Below are 18,220 nucleotides of genomic sequence, written 5' to 3' on the forward strand. Positions count from 1 at the left end.
CATTAATGCTTATACAATGTCCAACTATGATATTTAATCCTAATAGCCGAGTTTTGACGGCGATTGGTTTACGACCTTGTCAAAAGCCCAGGCTGTTGTAAATAGCCGGAGCTTGTAAGGAGAAGGAGCTGAAATCAACGGTGCAGAGCGGGAGCTTCAATTAGCCAGAACCGTAGCAAGCAGGAGCTGGAACGAGACGGGATGTCTGCTGTCTGGGGCATGCCTTAGCCAGAGGCAAAATTACCAGCAGCTGTAACGAGCGGGAGCTGCGATTCGCTGCAGTGTCTGTTTGCCGGAGCATCCGTCGGCCAGACTGCACTCCCAGCACGGCTGAAGAGCAGCCGGGCGCAGGCAGGGCTGTCCCCGGCGAGGCGCTCCGAGCGGCAGGGAGGCGAGTTGTCCTTCTGCCAGCGGGGAGTCCGGCCTCTTCCCTCGGGGATTAAATCCACGCCACGCGTGGATCCGCTCTCTTTGCGTGGAGGGTCTCTCCCGGACCCGTTCCCGAGGGCTGAAGTGAGGTGGGGGTCCCCCGGCTCTCCCCGGGGGGCAGGCGGCAGCACGAGGCGGCGGTGTCTCCCCGGTACCCGGCAAAGGGGAGCGAAACCGGCCGGCTGGAGCTCCGGGGGTGCACAGCCCGGCCCCGCACGGCAGAATCCTTCCCTGGGTTTTCACCGTTGGCTGGGTGTGACAAACAGGTTCATTTTGTGCCTCCTCTTTTCCCAGCGTCACCTTCTGCGTCACGTGAAGAAAATCCTGCGCGGTTGACGCCGCTTGCTGCTCAGGTAACGGCACGTGTGGGGCCGGGGGAGCGGGGAGAAACATTGGCGCGTTCAAGGACGCTGCAGGTGCTCCGCGTCAAACCCGGGGAAAAGGCAAATTTGTGCCGGTGCAGAAAAGCTGATGAACAGTTGCCGTGAACAGAGCGCGCGTGCCTCGTTCCTGCATCGGTCCCTGGGTAGTTACGAGCGTTTTCCTTTCAGGGAAAAGAATGAGCTTTCGCCTACGATAAATTAAGAGCTGCCTGTGACCTTCTTTAGGGTCAAGTGTTTCTCTTCTGTTTGTTCGTACTGATTTTACGGGCAGGTTGGAAATAGCCTTTTATTTTTACACGCGTAATTGTAATTTGTAGTACTACGTGGTGTCAGGAGAGTGAATTTTGGAGCACCCAGGTACTACTAGAAACGTAATGAACGAGACACGATGGAAACTGATACTTCAACTTGATTTTTACTTGATTTTTTTTTCATTAGAGTGTTGACGGCATGTTGTCCTGTGGCTCCATCCACATTCTGTTCAGCGGAGTCTTCAATCTAGGACTTTGAAGGAAAAAAGTTGGTCCTTCCAAAACAGGGCTAGTCATTCATAGGATCGAGGCATAGACTTGGCGAGCCGCTTAAGTACGTGATCAGAATTGAAGCCAAATGCCGCTTCGCGTTGCTGCTGTTGGTCTTCGCTTTCATTAGTTTTCCCGCTGCTCCGTCATGGTTGGGAGCTCTGAATCATCCTTTTTTTCGCTCCCTAACGCATTTTTCTCCCCAAGGAGAGGCTACGTTTAAAAGCTACTTAGTTTCCTCACAAATGCATTGGTCAGTAAAATGGAGTTATGATGCTTGGAACCACAAAAATGACACCAGTCTTACAGATCTGGACTATTTCTGAACACGTGTTCATCGCGTGCAGATGTCATCGGGATACGGATCATCTGCACTTCGTGCTCTGACGAGACGATCAGCTGAGACAGGGACGAGCTCCAAAAGGAAAGAAAGGTACAACGTCAAAGTTTTGTTTTGTTGTTGGGTTTTGTGGGGGTTTTTTGTGTTTGTGTGTTTTGGGGTTTTTTTTGTTTGTTTTTTTTTTTTGTTTGGTTGTTTGGTTGGTTGTTTGTTTTTCCTTAAGAGTGCGACGTTGACTGGTGGCAGCCTGCAGAGCTCTCTTGCTGCCTGACCTCTCTTTTCCTTCTCTGTCACTCCTCTTTCTAGGCAAGTGAGTTCTTGCGAAACTAAAGCTGCCAATGAGCCAAAAAAAAGGCACGGTTGTCTAAAACATGCAGAAGCTCTAGTGGCCTGTCTCAACAACCGCACCAAAGACGATGCCAAATACTTTCTCCTCCACTCAGTTGTAGCCTTCACAGAAGAGGAAGCTTTGTGCTCAACGTTGTTTGTTTTTTTTTTTTCCTTTCCTCTCAGCAGAACGTCAACTGCCGTGAAAGTACGAGACAGGTGGAAAGGATCCCTAGTGGTCTGCAAGTACAAGGTAGGCCTGTGACATGTGTCTGCGTTTTTCCTAAGGTGCTCGTAGCACGGACTTTACAGTTAACACGAGGAACTGAGAGGCAGCTCTCCTTCTATGTGATTTTTTAACGTGAAATATTTCAACGCAAATACTAAAAATAAAGGAGGTCTGTTCTGGAGCGTGGTACGCCTCTGCAAAGCTTGCTTCCCTCCGTCTGTTTTCTCTTCCTGCAAGCACGGTCTTCTGTTTCTGTGCGCTTGCTAGGAAAGGGTGCTGTGAAAATAATGTTGGACTAGAAGAGGAAAGGAACCGTTTGTAAGAGTTGGGATGTTCGGGAGAAACAGGCTTTGTTTTCACGATAAAAGCTTTATGCTTTTTCAGTCAGTCAGTTTTTAAAATGCCTTACAGGAGCACTCGAACACCTTACTGAGATGCTAACATCTGCGCTAAAAGCAATCAAGGTCAAAGAAGAGGCGTGGACAACACGGGACAAATCGGTGTCGCTTCGGTGCGCTTTCCAGGCTTTCCCGAGAAGCGGTAGCAGCCTCGTAACTAGCGACAGAGAGTCCTGATGTGGTTTTGGTGAGTTACTGCTTCTATCGCGTCCTTTTTCCTAACCTGCAGCGCGTAATTTTGACTTTGGTTGGAAAGAGATTTTCCAGAATGGAAATCTTTCTCGTTCAAAGGAGTCGCCTTTTACGAACTTCCCCTCAGAATGGATCTTCAGAGATGACGTGCTCGGCAGTAGAAGTCATCCGCAAGGAGACTTTTCGCGCTCTCTCTGGAAAAAAAAAAAAAAGGGGTAGGTCGATTTCCTTGCACAGACCCAAGCGCGGCACGTCTTCCGATAGTCGACGTACGGCTGATCTTTGGTTCTCGGGTGTAACGGTCGAGAGATCGTAAAGACGCGTTCCTCCGCACGCTCGGGTACGGCCAACAGCGTTAGCAAACCTGCCAGTCCTTTTTGGTAGCCTGATGTATTGCAGCACCGGGGATTTGATATTCCCCACCGCCTGCCCCCCCCCCCCCCCCCAAAAATGTAAAACCGTATGGGAGATCTCTTATCTCCCTGATTTTTCTATCGTAAACGAAATTTTAAAAAGAAAGTTAAAATTGTATAACTTCCAAACTGACTTGCGTTGTTTAAACTGTAACTGCCAAATAGCTGTAGCGTATAATTTATTAGGTGTGCTTAAGCAGTTAGGTAGTTGCTCTAAACGTTTAAAAAGAGAGGCAACTGATCGGGTTTTTTTCCCGATCTTTTGGCAGAGCGCTCTGAAGTCCTTTATTTCTGCCTCGCTTTCAGTGGCGCGTTTCCCCGGCAGTTGGGTAGCATCGGTCTCGGCGCAGCTGGCCAGGCGTCCCTCCTAGTCACGTGACGCACGCAAAACCCCTGGTCAAACGATAGCTGTGTAGTTTGGAGGTAGATAATTTAACGGTATGAATTCACAGCTACGCAATTTCAATTAACGCAAAAGGAAAATCAGATATTTTTATAGTATAAGCCTTCTCGTTGTACGTCTGTAAGCGTACGCACGCCTTTTTAGCATAAAATGAATTGCTGAGGTTTGTTCTTTCTTTTTCATTTTACTCTTCAAAGTTTTACGCTTCGCTTTCAGCTTTATCGGCCAAGCGAGCGAGATGCGCAGCAGCAGCAGCAGCAGCAGCAGCAGCGCCAGGGCTGGAGCTGTGGCGGCGGATGCGTGAGCGTAGATGCCGATTACGGCGCGCCCTTGTCCTGCAGCCTCACGGGGTTATCTCCCGGCAGCGGTGCTGTAAGGAAGGGACGAGGCGTTTTCCGACACCAGCGAGAGCGTTTACTTCTCTGCGAAGGACGCGTTCAGAATCGCGTCAATTAGTCCTCACGCGGATTTTAAGCGTTCGGATCGCTCGAGCTTTTAAAGGCCGCGTTGTATTTCGAGCTGACCCGTTTGCCTGGCACCCTCCTTTAGCTCGACTGCTGCCCTCTCCCTTGTCCTGACCGAATTCCTCTGCTGCCTTCGGTGCTGTTTTTTTTAACGTGCTGAAATATATCCGTTGGGATTTTTGTTTTTCAGATGCCGCGCTGTAAGCGTCCCGTGGTGCTCAGGAGAGACCCCCGGCCCGGGTTTGCCTGCCGGTCGTTGGGCGTGCTGAGGGTAAGGGGCCGGCTGCCAGCCTGCGGGACGGGGGCTGAGGGGGGGCTGCAAGCGTTTGGGGGGGCCGCCCCTCCTTTATCTTTCTAGCAGAGCCCCCCTTTTTGGCGGGGGTGCGTGCGTACATACGCCAACGGCATTATTAAAGTAACGAGCTGCCGGTTGGGGCCGTTTCCCTCATGTTGTGCCTTTTTGGGGGCTGAATAAAAAGGGGGGGGTTGGGGGCCTGGAGGGGCGATGATGTCATTTGGGGCACCCCAACATCACCGGCGGGCTGATGATGCCGTGGAGAAGCAGGTGAGTGGGGAATGGGGGGTCATGGGGGGTCGTCCCCGTCCCCCCCCCCCCAAAAAAGGGGGTCACAGCCCAAAAGTGCCTGATAATTCCTGGGGGGGTTCAAAAATTTTTAAAAACTCTAAATCTATCTGTGAGGCCTCGAAATAGAGAAAAATCTCTCCTTGTTCTATATATTGAAAAATAATATTCCTTTATATGTATACAAGGATTTCAAAATAGGAACCTATATCTGCCCTATTATCTAAAGGATTTTAGAGCATAAAAAAATCCGGAAGACGTATATAGGGTTTTAAAATACAAAAAGAACTCCCGTCTATATAAATTAAAAAAGAAAGCACTTCCAAATGCAAAAGGGATGATATATTTTATGTATGAAGGAATTGAAAATAGAAAAAAGTCTGAATAGATACCGCTGTCTACACTTACTACGCGTTACATAGAGAGCCTAAATAGGCATTATATGTAATCTAAGAGATGATCTATAAGTGCAAATAGAAATCTAAGTCTATAAAGAGATAAGTGTAAATATACGTAAGTGTAAATAGAGAAGTCTATAAAGACATTTAAGTGTCAAAATACGTAAGTCGACAGATATCTAGTCTGAGCAGGTATTATATATGAGTGGGAAATAGGGGGCTATAAGTGAAACATAAATACATTCACTAAATATATAGGGAGAGAGGTATGTGTAAATACGTTAAGCGTAAACGTCTATGATAGATAAGGTTTTTAAAATGCAAAGAAACCCTGTTTCTAGAAAGGATTTAAAAACTCTTCACCCCCCCGAAACACCTCTCTGTTGAAGATCCGAAAGCGCTTTCAAAAGCTGCCTCTTCCCTGTTCTCTTTTTCCGTCTTTTCCCATCCTGATTGGGGGCCGGTCCCCCCAACAGGGACTTTCCCCTGCAGGGCCGTGCACACGGAGCGGGACCTGCCGCCGTGGCCTAAAAACACCACAAAACCCCTAATTCGGGGCCTGCAAGGGGTGGGGAAAAAGAAAACCCGCAATTTGGGGGGGAAAAATACCCAACTTGGAGCTCCCGGGAAAGCCAAATCCACCAGGATTTGGGCAGCCGGAAAGCAAAAAAACCCCCATTTTCATGCACAAAACGAAAAAGCAAAAATCACCAAGTTTTGTTGTGAAAAAGCGTTGAAAAACCTCCAAGTGGAATATTTTGGAAAAGGAAAAAACCCCAGCTTTGATATTATAAAAAAGCAAAAAAAACCCCGATTTGGGGAAGCTTTGGGGTGAAACACCAGCCATTTGAGGGGCCCGGACCCCTGGGGTGCTGCCTGCCCCGCCAACCTGCCCGTTGCCCCCCGCCCAAACTCTGACACCCCCCTCCCGCTCCCCCGCCCCCCACTCCCACCCCGCTCTCCCTCCTCCTGCGTTTTGGGTTTGTGCTGAGAACGGCGTCGGTGACGCGGGGCTGCGTGAGTTCCCGCTGCGCAGCGCTTGCACGGCGCCGGGGGCTGTGCTGCTCCTCGCCCCGCCCTGCCGGCGAGCGGGCTGGGGGTGCGCGAGGGCCTGGGAGGGGGCACCGCTGGGAGAGCTGACCCCGGCGGACCCAGGGGGTGTTCCAGGCCCTATGACGTCAGGAAATAAAACTCGGGGGGGAGGTCGGCGGGGGGGCCGCTGCTGGGCTGCGGCTGGCTGGGCGGGCATCGGGCGGTTGGCGGCGAGCCCTTGCTTTCGTTTGTACCGCTTGTCTGTCTGGGGTTTTTCTCTCTGTTGTTTGGGGTTTTTTTTTTCCCCCCCTTTCCCTCACGAGTGGAGTGTTTTCACTTTTGCCCCTCCAATTCTCTCCCCCCTCCCGCTGAGGGGGCAGCGAGGGAGCGGTTGTGTGGTGCTGAGTTGCCGGCTGGGATTCAACCCCGGCACAAGGTGAGTGGCAAGCCCTGCCTGGCTAAACGCTTTAGGCTCCCCGCGTTATTCCTGCCATCTGGCGAGGCCCTCCTTGTTCTTTCCTGCTGCTTTCAAGTGCCTTGTGCTCCAGCAGCAGGCTGGGAAGGAGGGTTGTGGCAGGAGCGGCGGCACCCCGTGACTCCTTCTCGGGCTGTGAGCTTCGCCCCGCGTGTGGGCTGCCGAGGATCGTGGGCTCTGCAGGGGCCACAGGCAGCCCGCAGAGCTTGAGGCCGAGCCGTTCCTTTCCCCCTGTGAGCATCTGGGGAGGGGGACTGGGGGGGCTGCGGACCCCCGAGGGGGCCGAGGAGTGGGGCTGTGCATCCCGGGGGGGCCGAGGAGTGGGGCCGGGGGGGGCTGCGAGCCCTAGGGGGTCGGGGAGAGGGGCTGGAGGACTTCCGGACCATAGAGACCAGACCAGTCCAGACCAGAGAGTATAGCTGGAGGACTCCCGGACCATAGAGATGGCGGACTCCCAGACCAGAGAGTACGCCTGGAGGACTTCCGGACCATAGAGACGGAGGTTCAGATGCATAGAATGTACGCGGGGGACTTCCGCACCATAGAGGAAAATGTCCGGCCTAGAGAGTACAGCTGGAGGACTTCTGGACCATCGAGACGGTCGTCCGGAGCGGAGAGTGCACGTGGGGAACTTCCGGACCACAGAGAGCCAAGTCCGGCCTAGAGAGTACCCCTGGAGGACTGCCGGACCATCGAGACGGTCGTCCGGAGCGGAGAGTGCACGTGGGGAACTTCCGGACCACAGAGAGCCAAGTCCGGCCTAGAGAGTACCCCTGGAGGACTGCCGGACCATAGAGAGCAAAGTCCGGCCTAGAGAGTACCCCTGGACCATAGAGAGCAAAGTCCGGCCTAGAGAGTACCCCTGGAGGACTGCCGGACCATAGAGAGCAAAGGCTGGCCTAGAGAGTACCCCTGGAGGACTGCCGGACCATAGAGACGGGAGCTGGACCAGAGAGTACCCCTGGAGGACTGCCGGACCATGGAGAGCAAAGTCCGGCCTAGAGAGTACCCCTGGAGGACTGCCGGACCATAGAGAGCAAAGTCCGGCCTAGAGAGTACCCCTGGAGGACTGCCGGACCATAGAGAGCAAAGTCCGGCCTAGAGAGTACCCCTGGAGGACTGCCGGACCATAGAGAGCAAAGTCCGGCCTAGAGAGTACCCCTGGAGGACTGCCGGACCATAGAGACGGGAGCTGGACCAGAGAGAACCCCTGGAGGACTGCCGGACCATGGAGAGCAAAGTCCGGCCTAGAGAGTACCCCTGGAGGACTCCCGGACCAGCGAGATCAAGGTCCCCCAAGAGCTGGGGAGTGGGGCTGTGGGTCCTGGCGGGACTTGAGAGTGGGGCTCCCAGGGGGCTGGAAAATGGTGTGGTCGGGTGCTGTGAGCTCCGGGGGTCCTGGGGCTGAGAAGTGCTTGCAAACGCTGGGGAGGGGCTGCGAGCCGTGCGCATGCGCGGTCCCCGGGCGCCGTGCGCATGCGCGGTCCCCGGGCGCCGTGCGCATGCGCGGTCCCCGGGCGCCGTGCGCATGCGCGGTCCCCGGGCGCCGTGCGCATGCGCGGTCCCGGGGCGCCGTGCGCATGCGCGGTCCCGGGGCGCCGTACGCATGCGCGGTCCCGGGGCGCCGTGCGCATGCGCGGTCCCCGAGCTCCGACTACCACTCCCGGCGTGCCTCGCGCGGGCGGTCCGGTGGAGCCGCGCGCTGATTGGTTGCGGACGGTATTTCAACGGGGCGCCGTGCGCATGCGCGATCCCGGGGCGCCGTGCGCATGCGCGATCCCGGGGCGCCGTGCGCATGCGCGGTCCCCGGGCGCCGTGCGCATGCGCGGTCCCCGGGCGCCGTGCGCATGCGCGGTCCCCGGGCGCCGTGCGCATGCGCGGTCCCGGAGCGCCGTGCGCATGCGCGGTCCCCGAGCTCCGACTACAACTCCCGGCGTGCCTCGCGCGGGCGGTCCGGTGGAGCCGCGCGCTGATTGGTTGCGGACGGTATTTCAACGGGGCGCCGTGCGCATGCGCGGTCCCGGGGCGCCGACTACAACTCCCGGCGTGCCTCGCGCGGGCGGTCCGGTGGAGCCGCGCGCTGATTGGTTGCGGACGGTATTTCAACGGGGCGCGCGGCGGGCTTTGCACCGAGGCGGCGGCGCAGCGTGAGTGTGAGGAGCCGCGGGCCCGGGGAGCCGGGCTGTGGCGGCGGGGGGGGGGGGCGGTTCTGCAGGCTCCGGGGACGGGGGCTGGGGGGGCTCCAGGCGGGGGAGGGCCTGTGAGCATCTGGGGAGTGGGGAGTTGGGGGGGGGCTGCGTGCCCTAGGGGGGCCGCGCAGTGGGCCGGGCCGGGGCGGGGCGGGGGGGGGGGCGGGCCGGCGGGCGGGAGGGGGGGGGCGCTTTGTGCAAACAGATCCTCCCTGCGAGTCCCCACTGTCGCCCCGTGGGGCCGGGGACCGCCCAGCCCTCCCTGCAGGCAGACTGGGGGCTTCGCGGGCCGAGTCGAGGGAGGAGCTGCTGGAGAGAGGGCTTAGAAACGCCCTTCTGCCCCGGAAACTGCTGGAGCGTTTGAAGGGGAGGGACAGGTCCACCCCAGGGCTGTTCCAGGAGCAAAAGCTGGTCCCAGCCAGCTCGCCTCTGCTCCCCCGGCACCGGGATCGGACCTTTCAGCCCCGTTTCTGCCCGAAGCATCACGCAAGCGCTTGCCCTCCCCGGGGGCACCTTTGGGACTTGAGAAGAGGCGCAGCAGCTGGGGTTTTGGGCTCAGAAATGGGCGCTAAGTGAGCTGGTTTGGGGGCCCAAAGCAGAAGCCGGTTTGGCCGTTTGTGCGGGGGGGTGGGAGGGCGTTGGGGGCTGCGGGGGAAAGCAGGGGGTGGGCAGGGTGCGTGGACCCTCTCCGGGGAGGGGTCGGGTCTGGTCCTGCTGGACCCCGAAGTGCGGGAGGCCGGCACGCACCAGGCCCAACTCAACGTCTGCGGTGGTCTCTGGGGGGAAGAGGTGGTCTCTGCTTTTCAGACCCCGCACGCCCTCTTCGAGTCCAGCTCTTGCTTGTCGACTGCTTAGAATAGTTATTAACTAATTAGTCGTACAAACTCATTAATGCTTATACAATGTCCAACTATGATATTTAATCCTAATAGCCGAGTTTTGACGGCGATTGGTTTACGACCTTGTCAAAAGCCCAGGCTGTTGTAAATAGCCGGAGCTTGTAAGGAGAAGGAGCTGAAATCAACGGTGCAGAGCGGGAGCTTCAATTAGCCAGAACCGTAGCAAGCAGGAGCTGGAACGAGACGGGGTGTCTGCTGTCTGGGGCATGCCTTAGCCAGAGGCAAAATTACCAGCAGCTGTAACGAGCGGGAGCTGCGATTCGCTGCAGTGTCTGTTTGCCGGAGCATCCGTCGGCCAGACTGCACTCCCAGCACGGCTGAAGAGCAGCCGGGCGCAGGCAGGGCTGTCCCCGGCGAGGCGCTCCGAGCGGCAGGGAGGCGAGTTGTCCTTCTGCCAGCGGGGAGTCCGGCCTCTTCCCTCGGGGATTAAATCCACGCCACGCGTGGATCCGCTCTCTTTGCGTGGAGGGTCTCTCCCGGACCCGTTCCCGAGGGCTGAAGTGAGGTGGGGGTCCCCCGGCTCTCCCCGGGGGGCAGGCGGCAGCACGAGGCGGCGGTGTCTCCCCGGTACCCGGCAAAGGGGAGCGAAACCGGCCGGCTGGAGCTCCGGGGGTGCACAGCCTGGCCCCGCACGGCAGAATCCTTCCCTGGGTTTTCACCGTTGGCTGGGTGTGACAAACAGGTTCATTTTGTGCCTCCTCTTTTCCCAGCGTCACCTTCTGCGTCACGTGAAGAAAATCCTGCGCGGTTGACGCCGCTTGCTGCTCAGGTAACGGCACGTGTGGGGCCGGGGGAGTGGGGAGAAACATTGGCGCGTTCAAGGACGCTGCAGGTGCTCCGCGTCAAACCCGGGGAAAAGGCAAATTTGTGCCGGTGCAGAAAAGCTGATGAACAGTTGCCGTGAACAGAGCGCGCGTGCCTCGTTCCTGCATCGGTCCCTGGGTAGTTACGAGCGTTTTCCTTTCAGGGAAAAGAATGAGCTTTCGCCTACGATAAATTAAGAGCTGCCTGTGACCTTCTTTAGGGTCAAGTGTTTCTCTTCTGTTTGTTCGTACTGATTTTACGGGCAGGTTGGAAATAGCCTTTTATTTTTACACGCGTAATTGTAATTTGTAGTACTACGTGGTGTCAGGAGAGTGAATTTTGGAGCACCCAGGTACTACTAGAAACGTAATGAACGAGACACGATGGAAACTGATACTTCAACTTGATTTTTACTTGATTTTTTTTTCATTAGAGTGTTGACGGCATGTTGTCCTGTGGCTCCATCCACATTCTGTTCAGCGGAGTCTTCAATCTAGGACTTTGAAGGAAAAAAGTTGGTCCTTCCAAAACAGGGCTAGTCATTCATAGGATCGAGGCATAGACTTGGCGAGCCGCTTAAGTACGTGATCGGAATTGAAGCCAAATGCCGCTTCGCGTTGCTGCTGTTGGTCTTCGCTTTCATTAGTTTTCCCGCTGCTCCGTCATGGTTGGGAGCTCTGAATCATCCTTTTTTTCGCTCCCTAACGCATTTTTCTCCCCAAGGAGAGGCTACGTTTAAAAGCTACTTAGTTTCCTCACAAATGCATTGGTCAGTAAAATGGAGTTAGGATGCTTGGAACCACAAAAATGACACCAGTCTTACAGATCTGGACTATTTCTGAACACGTGTTCATCGCGTGCAGATGTCATCGGGATACGGATCATCTGCACTTCGTGCTCTGACGAGACGATCAGCTGAGACAGGGACGAGCTCCAAAAGGAAAGAAAGGTACAACGTCAAAGTTTTGTTTTGTTGTTGGGTTTTGTGGGGGTTTTTTGTGTTTGTGTGTTTTGGGGTTTTTTTTGTTTGTTTTTTTTTTTTGTTTGGTTGTTTGGTTGGTTGTTTGTTTTTCCTTAAGAGTGTGACGTTGACTGGTGGCAGCCTGCAGAGCTCTCTTGCTGCCTGACCTCTCTTTTCCTTCTCTGTCACTCCTCTTTCTAGGCAAGTGAGTTCTTGCGAAACTAAAGCTGCCAATGAGCCAAAAAAAAGGCACGGTTGTCTAAAACATGCAGAAGCTCTAGTGGCCTGTCTCAACAACCGCACCAAAGACGATGCCAAATACTTTCTCCTCCACTCAGTTGTAGCCTTCACAGAAGAGGAAGCTTTGTGCTCAACGTTGTTTGTTTTTTTTTTTTCCTTTCCTCTCAGCAGAACGTCAACTGCCGTGAAAGTACGAGACAGGTGGAAAGGATCCCTAGTGGTCTGCAAGTACAAGGTAGGCCTGTGACATGTGTCTGCGTTTTTCCTAAGGTGCTCGTAGCACGGACTTTACAGTTAACACGAGGAACTGAGAGGCAGCTCTCCTTCTATGTGATTTTTTAACGTGAAATATTTCAACGCAAATACTAAAAATAAAGGAGGTCTGTTCTGGAGCGTGGTACGCCTCTGCAAAGCTTGCTTCCCTCCGTCTGTTTTCTCTTCCTGCAAGCACGGTCTTCTGTTTCTGTGCGCTTGCTAGGAAAGGGTGCTGTGAAAATAATGTTGGACTAGAAGAGGAAAGGAACCGTTTGTAAGAGTTGGGATGTTCGGGAGAAACAGGCTTTGTTTTCACGATAAAAGCTTTATGCTTTTTCAGTCAGTCAGTTTTTAAAATGCCTTACAGGAGCACTCGAACACCTTACTGAGATGCTAACATCTGCGCTAAAAGCAATCAAGGTCAAAGAAGAGGCGTGGACAACACGGGACAAATCGGTGTCGCTTCGGTGCGCTTTCCAGGCTTTCCCGAGAAGCGGTAGCAGCCTCGTAACTAGCGACAGAGAGTCCTGATGTGGTTTTGGTGAGTTACTGCTTCTATCGCGTCCTTTTTCCTAACCTGCAGCGCGTAATTTTGACTTTGGTTGGAAAGAGATTTTCCAGAATGGAAATCTTTCTCGTTCAAAGGAGTCGCCTTTTACGAACTTCCCCTCAGAATGGATCTTCAGAGATGACGTGCTCGGCAGTAGAAGTCATCCGCAAGGAGACTTTTCGCGCTCTCTCTGGAAAAAAAAAAAAAAGGGGTAGGTCGATTTCCTTGCACAGACCCAAGCGCGGCACGTCTTCCGATAGTCGACGTACGGCTGATCTTTGGTTCTCGGGTGTAACGGTCGAGAGATCGTAAAGACGCGTTCCTCCGCACGCTCGGGTACGGCCAACAGCGTTAGCAAACCTGCCAGTCCTTTTTGGTAGCCTGATGTATTGCAGCACCGGGGATTTGATATTCCCCACCGCCTGCCCCCCCCCCCCCCCCCCTCCCCAAAAATGTAAAACCGTATGGGAGATCTCTTATCTCCCTGATTTTTCTATCGTAAACGAAATTTTAAAAAGAAAGTTAAAATTGTATAACTTCCAAACTGACTTGCGTTGTTTAAACTGCAACTGCCAAATAGCTGTAGCGTATAATTTATTAGGTGTGCTTAAGCAGTTAGGTAGTTGCTCTAAACGTTTAAAAAGAGAGGCAACTGATCGGGTTTTTTTCCCGATCTTTTGGCAGAGCGCTCTGAAGTCCTTTATTTCTGCCTCGCTTTCAGTGGCGCGTTTCCCCGGCAGTTGGGTAGCATCGGTCTCGGCGCAGCTGGCCAGGCGTCCCTCCTAGTCATGTGACGCACGCAAAACCCCTGGTCAAACGATAGCTGTGTAGTTTGGAGGTAGATAATTTAACGGTATGAATTCACAGCTACGCAATTTCAATTAACGCAAAAGGAAAATCAGATATTTTTATAGTATAAGCCTTCTCGTTGTACGTCTGTAAGCGTACGCACGCCTTTTTAGCATAAAATGAATTGCTGAGGTTTGTTCTTTCTTTTTCATTTTACTCTTCAAAGTTTTACGCTTCGCTTTCAGCTTTATCGGCCAAGCGAGCGAGATGCGCAGCAGCAGCAGCAGCAGCAGCAGCAGCGCCAGGGCTGGAGCTGTGGCGGCGGATGCGTGAGCGTAGATGCCGATTACGGCGCGCCCTTGTCCTGCAGCCTCACGGGGTTATCTCCCGGCAGCGGTGCTGTAAGGAAGGGACGAGGCGTTTTCCGACACCAGCGAGAGCGTTTACTTCTCTGCGAAGGACGCGTTCAGAATCGCGTCAATTAGTCCTCACGCGGATTTTAAGCGTTCGGATCGCTCGAGCTTTTAAAGGCCGCGTTGTATTTCGAGCTGACCCGTTTGCCTGGCACCCTCCTTTAGCTCGACTGCTGCCCCCTCCCTTGCCCTGACCGAATTCCTCTGCTGCCTTCGGTGCTGTTTTTTTTAACGTGCTGAAATATATCCGTTGGGATTTTTGTTTTTCAGATGCCGCGCTGTAAGCGTCCCGTGGTGCTCAGGAGAGACCCCCGGCCCGGGTTTGCCTGCCGGTCGTTGGGCGTGCTGAGGGTAAGGGGCCGGCTGCCAGCCTGCGGGACGGGGGCTGAGGGGGTGCTGCAAGCGTTTGGGGGGGCCGCCCCTCCTTTATCTTTCTAGCAGAGCCCCCCTTTTTGGCGGGGGTGCGTGCGTACATACGCCAACGGCATTATTAAAGTAACGAGCTGCCGGTTGGGGCCGTTTCCCTCATGTTGTGCCTTTTTGGGGGCTGAATAAAAAGGGGGGGGTTGGGGGCCTGGAGGGGCGATGATGTCATTTGGGGCACCCCAACATCACCGGCGGGCTGATGATGCCGTGGAGGAGCAGGTGAGTGGGGAATGGGGGGTCATGGGGGTGTCGTCCCCCCCCCCCCCCCCCAAAAAGGGGGTCACAGCCCAAAAGTGCCTGATAATTCCTGGGGGGGTTCAAAAATTTTTAAAAACTGTAAATCTATCTGTGACGCCTCGAAATAGAGAAAAATCTCTCCTTGTTCTATACATTGAAAAATAATATTCCTTTATATGTATACAAGGATTTCAAAATAGGAACCTATATCTGCCCTATTATCTAAAGGATTTTAGAGCATAAAAAAATTCGGAAGACGTATATAGGGTTTTAAAATACAAAAAGAACTCCCGTCTATATAAATTAAAAAAGAAAGCACTTCCAAATGCAAAAGGGATGATATATTTTATGTATGAAGGAATTGAAAATAGAAAAAAGTCTGAATAGATACCGCTGTCTACACTTACTACGTGTTACATAGAGAGCCTAAATAGGCATTATATGTAATCTAAGAGATGATCTATAAGTGCAAATAGAAATCTAAGTCTATAAAGAGATAAGTGTAAATATACGTAAGTGTAAATAGAGAAGTCTTTATAGACATTTAAGTGTCAAAATACGTAAGTCGACAGATATCTAGTCTGAGCAGGTATTATATATAATGAGTGGGAAATAGGGGGCTATAAGTGAAACATAAATACATTCACTAAATATATAGAGAGAGAGGTATGTGTAAATACGTTAAGCGTAAACGTCTATGATAGATAAGGTTTTTAAAATGCAAAGAAACCCTGTTTCTAGAAAGGATTTAAAAACTCTTCACCCCCCCGAAACACCTCTCTGTTGAAGATCCGAAAGCGCTTTCAAAAGCTGCCTCTTCCCTGTTCTCTTTTTCCGTCTTTTCCCATCCTGATTGGGGGCCGGTCCCCCCAAGAGGGACTTTCCCCTGCAGGGCCGTGCACACGGAGCGGGACCTGCCGCCGTGGCCTAAAAACACCACAAAACCCCTAATTCGGGGCCTGCAAGGGGTGGGGAAAAAGAAAACCCGCAATTTGGGGGGGAAAAATACCCAACTTGGAGCTCCCGGGAAAGCCAAATCCACCAGGATTTGGGCAGCCGGAAAGCAAAAAAACCCCCATTTTCATGCACAAAACGAAAAAGCAAAAATCACCAAGTTTTGTTGTGAAAAAGCGTTGAAAAACCTCAAGTGGAATATTTTGGAAAAGGAAAAAACCCCAGCTTTGATATTATAAAAAAGCAAAAAAAACCCCGATTTGGGGAAGCTTTGGGGTGAAACACCAGCCATTTGAGGGGCCCGGACCCCTGGGGTGCTGCCTGCCCCGCCAACCTGCCCGTTGCCCCCCGCCCAAACTCTGACACCCCCCTCCCGCTCCCCCGCCCCCCACTCCCACCCCGCTCTCCCTCCTCCTGCGTTTTGGGTTTGTGCTGAGAACGGCGTCGGTGACGCGGGGCTGCGTGAGTTCCCGCTGCGCAGCGCTTGCACGGCGCCGGGGGCTGTGCTGCTCCTCGCCCCGCCCTGCCGGCGAGCGGGCTGGGGGTGCGCGAGGGCCTGGGAGGGGGCACCGCTGGGAGAGCTGACCCCGGCGGACCCAGGGGGTGTTCCAGGCCCTATGACGTCAGGAAATAAAACTCGGGGGGGAGGTCGGCGGGGGGGCCGCTGCTGGGCTGCGGCTGGCTGGGCGGGCATCGGGCGGTTGGCGGCGAGCCCTTGCTTTCGTTTGTACCGCTTGTCTGTCTGGGGTTTTTCTCTCTGTTGTTTGCGGTTTTTTTTTTCCCCCCCTTTCCCTCACGAGTGGAGTGTTTTCACTTTTGCCCTTCCAATTCTCTCCCCCCTCCCGCTGAGGGGGCAGCGAGGGAGCGGTTGTGTGGTGCTGAGTTGCCGGCTGGGATTCAACCCCGGCACAAGGTGAGTGGCAAGCCCTGCCTGGCTAAACGCTTTAGGCTCCCCGCGTTATTCCTGCCATCTGGCGAGGCCCTCCTTGTTCTTTCCTGCTGCTTTCAAGTGCCTTGTGCTCCAGCAGCAGGCTGGGAAGGAGGGTTGTGGCAGGAGCGGCGGCACCCCGTGACTCCTTCTCGGGCTGTGAGCTTCGCCCCGCGTGTGGGCTGCCGAGGATCGTGGGCTCTGCAGGGGCCACAGGCAGCCCGCAGAGCTTGAGGCCGAGCCGTTCCTTTCCCCCTGTGAGCATCTGGGGAGGGGGACTGGGGGGGCTGCGGACCCCCGAGGGGGCCGAGGAGTGGGGCTGTGCATCCCGGGGGGGCCGAGGAGTGGGGCCGGGGGGGGCTGCGAGCCCTAGGGGGTCGGGGAGAGGGGCTGGAGGACTTCCGGACCATAGAGACCAGACCAGTCCAGACCAGAGAGTATAGCTGGAGGACTCCCGGACCATAGAGATGGCGGACTCCCAGACCAGAGAGTACGCCTGCAGGACTTCCGGACCATAGAGACGGAGGTTCAGATGCATAGAATGTACGCGGGGGACTTCCGCACCATAGAGGAAAATGTCCGGCCTAGAGAGTACAGCTGGAGGACTACTGGACCATCGAGACGGTCGTCCGGAGCGGAGAGTGCACGTGGGGAACTTCCGGACCACAGAGAGCCAAGTCCGGCCTAGAGAGTACCCCTGGAGGACTGCCGGACCATAGAGAGCAAAGTCCGGCCTAGAGAGTACCCCTGGACCATAGAGAGCAAAGTCCGGCCTAGAGAGTACCCCTGGAGGACTGCCGGACCATAGAGAGCAAAGGCTGGCCTAGAGAGTACCCCTGGAGGACTGCCGGACCATAGAGACGGGAGCTGGACCAGAGAGTACCCCTGGAGGACTGCCGGACCATGGAGAGCAAAGTCCGGCCTAGAGAGTACCCCTGGAGGACTGCCGGACCATAGAGAGCAAAGTCCGGCCTAGAGAGTACCCCTGGAGGACTGCCGGACCATAGAGAGCAAAGTCCGGCCTAGAGAGTACCCCTGGAGGACTGCCGGACCATAGAGACGGGAGCTGGACCAGAGAGAACCCCTGGAGGACTGCCGGACCATGGAGAGCAAAGTCCGGCCTAGAGAGTACCCCTGGAGGACTCCCGGACCAGCGAGATCAAGGTCCCTCAAGAGCTGGGGAGTGGGGCTGTGGGTCCTGGCGGGACTTGAGAGTGGGGCTCCCAGGGGGCTGGAAAATGGTGTGGTCGGGTGCTGTGAGCTCCGGGGGTCCTGGGGCTGAGAAGTGCTTGCAAACGCTGGGGAGGGGCTGCGAGCCGTGCGCATGCGCGATCCCCGGGCGCCGTGCGCATGCGCGGTCCCCGGGCGCCGTGCGCATGCGCGGTCCCCGGGCGCCGTGCGCATGCGCGGTCCCCGGGCGCCGTGCGCATGCGCGGTCCCCGGGCGCCGTGCGCATGCGCGGTCCCCGGGCGCCGTGCGCATGCGCGGTCCCCGGGCGCCGTGCGCATGCGCGGTCCCCGGGCGCCGTGCGCATGCGCGGTCCCCGGGCGCCGTGCGCATGCGCGGTCCCCGGGCGCCGTGCGCATGCGCGGTCCCCGGGCGCCGTGCGCATGCGCGATCCCGGGGCGCCGTGCGCATGCGCGGTCCCCGAGCTCCGACTACAACTCCCGGCGTGCCTCGCGCGGGCGGTCCGGTGGAGCCGCGCGCTGATTGGTTGCGGACGGTATTTCAACGGGGCGCCGTGCGCATGCGCGGTCCCGGGGCGCCGACTACAACTCCCGGCGTGCCTCGCGCGGGCGGTCCGGTGGAGCCGCGCGCTCATTGGTTGCGGACGGTATTTCAACGGGGCGCGCGGCGGGCTTTGCACCGAGGCGGCGGCGCAGCGTGAGTGTGAGGAGCCGCGGGCCCGGGGAGCCGGGCTGTGGCGGCGGGGGGGGGGGCGGTTCTGCAGGCTCCGGGGACGGGGGCTGGGGGGGCTCCAGGCGGGG

General features: G+C 55.7%; 2 long non-coding RNA genes across 5 annotated transcripts; both read left to right on the forward strand.

Moving 5' to 3' along the window:
* Positions 1-711: 711 nt before the first annotated feature.
* On the forward strand, positions 712-3,159 carry LOC142077467 (uncharacterized). 2 transcript variants are annotated; one of them, XR_012671844.1, is made up of 6 exons: positions 712-782; positions 1,251-1,397; positions 1,643-1,766; positions 2,190-2,253; positions 2,641-2,814; positions 2,919-3,159. It is a non-coding gene; the product is annotated as an uncharacterized LOC142077467 (long non-coding RNA). The 2 variants fall into 2 exon arrangements; XR_012671843.1 differs by lacking the exon at positions 712-782 and having other exon boundaries at positions 852-1,397; positions 2,187-2,253.
* A 7,641-nt stretch (positions 3,160-10,800) lies between these two features.
* LOC142077468 (uncharacterized) lies at positions 10,801-14,650 on the forward strand. Of its 3 annotated transcripts, none has more exons than XR_012671846.1 (5): positions 10,801-11,428; positions 11,852-11,915; positions 12,303-12,476; positions 12,581-12,696; positions 13,958-14,650. It is a non-coding gene; the product is annotated as an uncharacterized LOC142077468 (long non-coding RNA). The 3 variants fall into 3 exon arrangements; XR_012671847.1 differs by having other exon boundaries at positions 10,862-11,428; positions 11,849-11,915; positions 13,958-14,591; XR_012671845.1 differs by lacking the exon at positions 13,958-14,650 and having other exon boundaries at positions 12,581-12,922.
* Positions 14,651-18,220: the final 3,570 nt, after the last annotated feature.

This window comes from Calonectris borealis, unplaced genomic scaffold (assembly GCF_964195595.1).
Source record: "Calonectris borealis unplaced genomic scaffold, bCalBor7.hap1.2 HAP1_SCAFFOLD_263, whole genome shotgun sequence".
NCBI classification, from domain to species: Eukaryota; Metazoa; Chordata; class Aves; order Procellariiformes; family Procellariidae; genus Calonectris; species Calonectris borealis.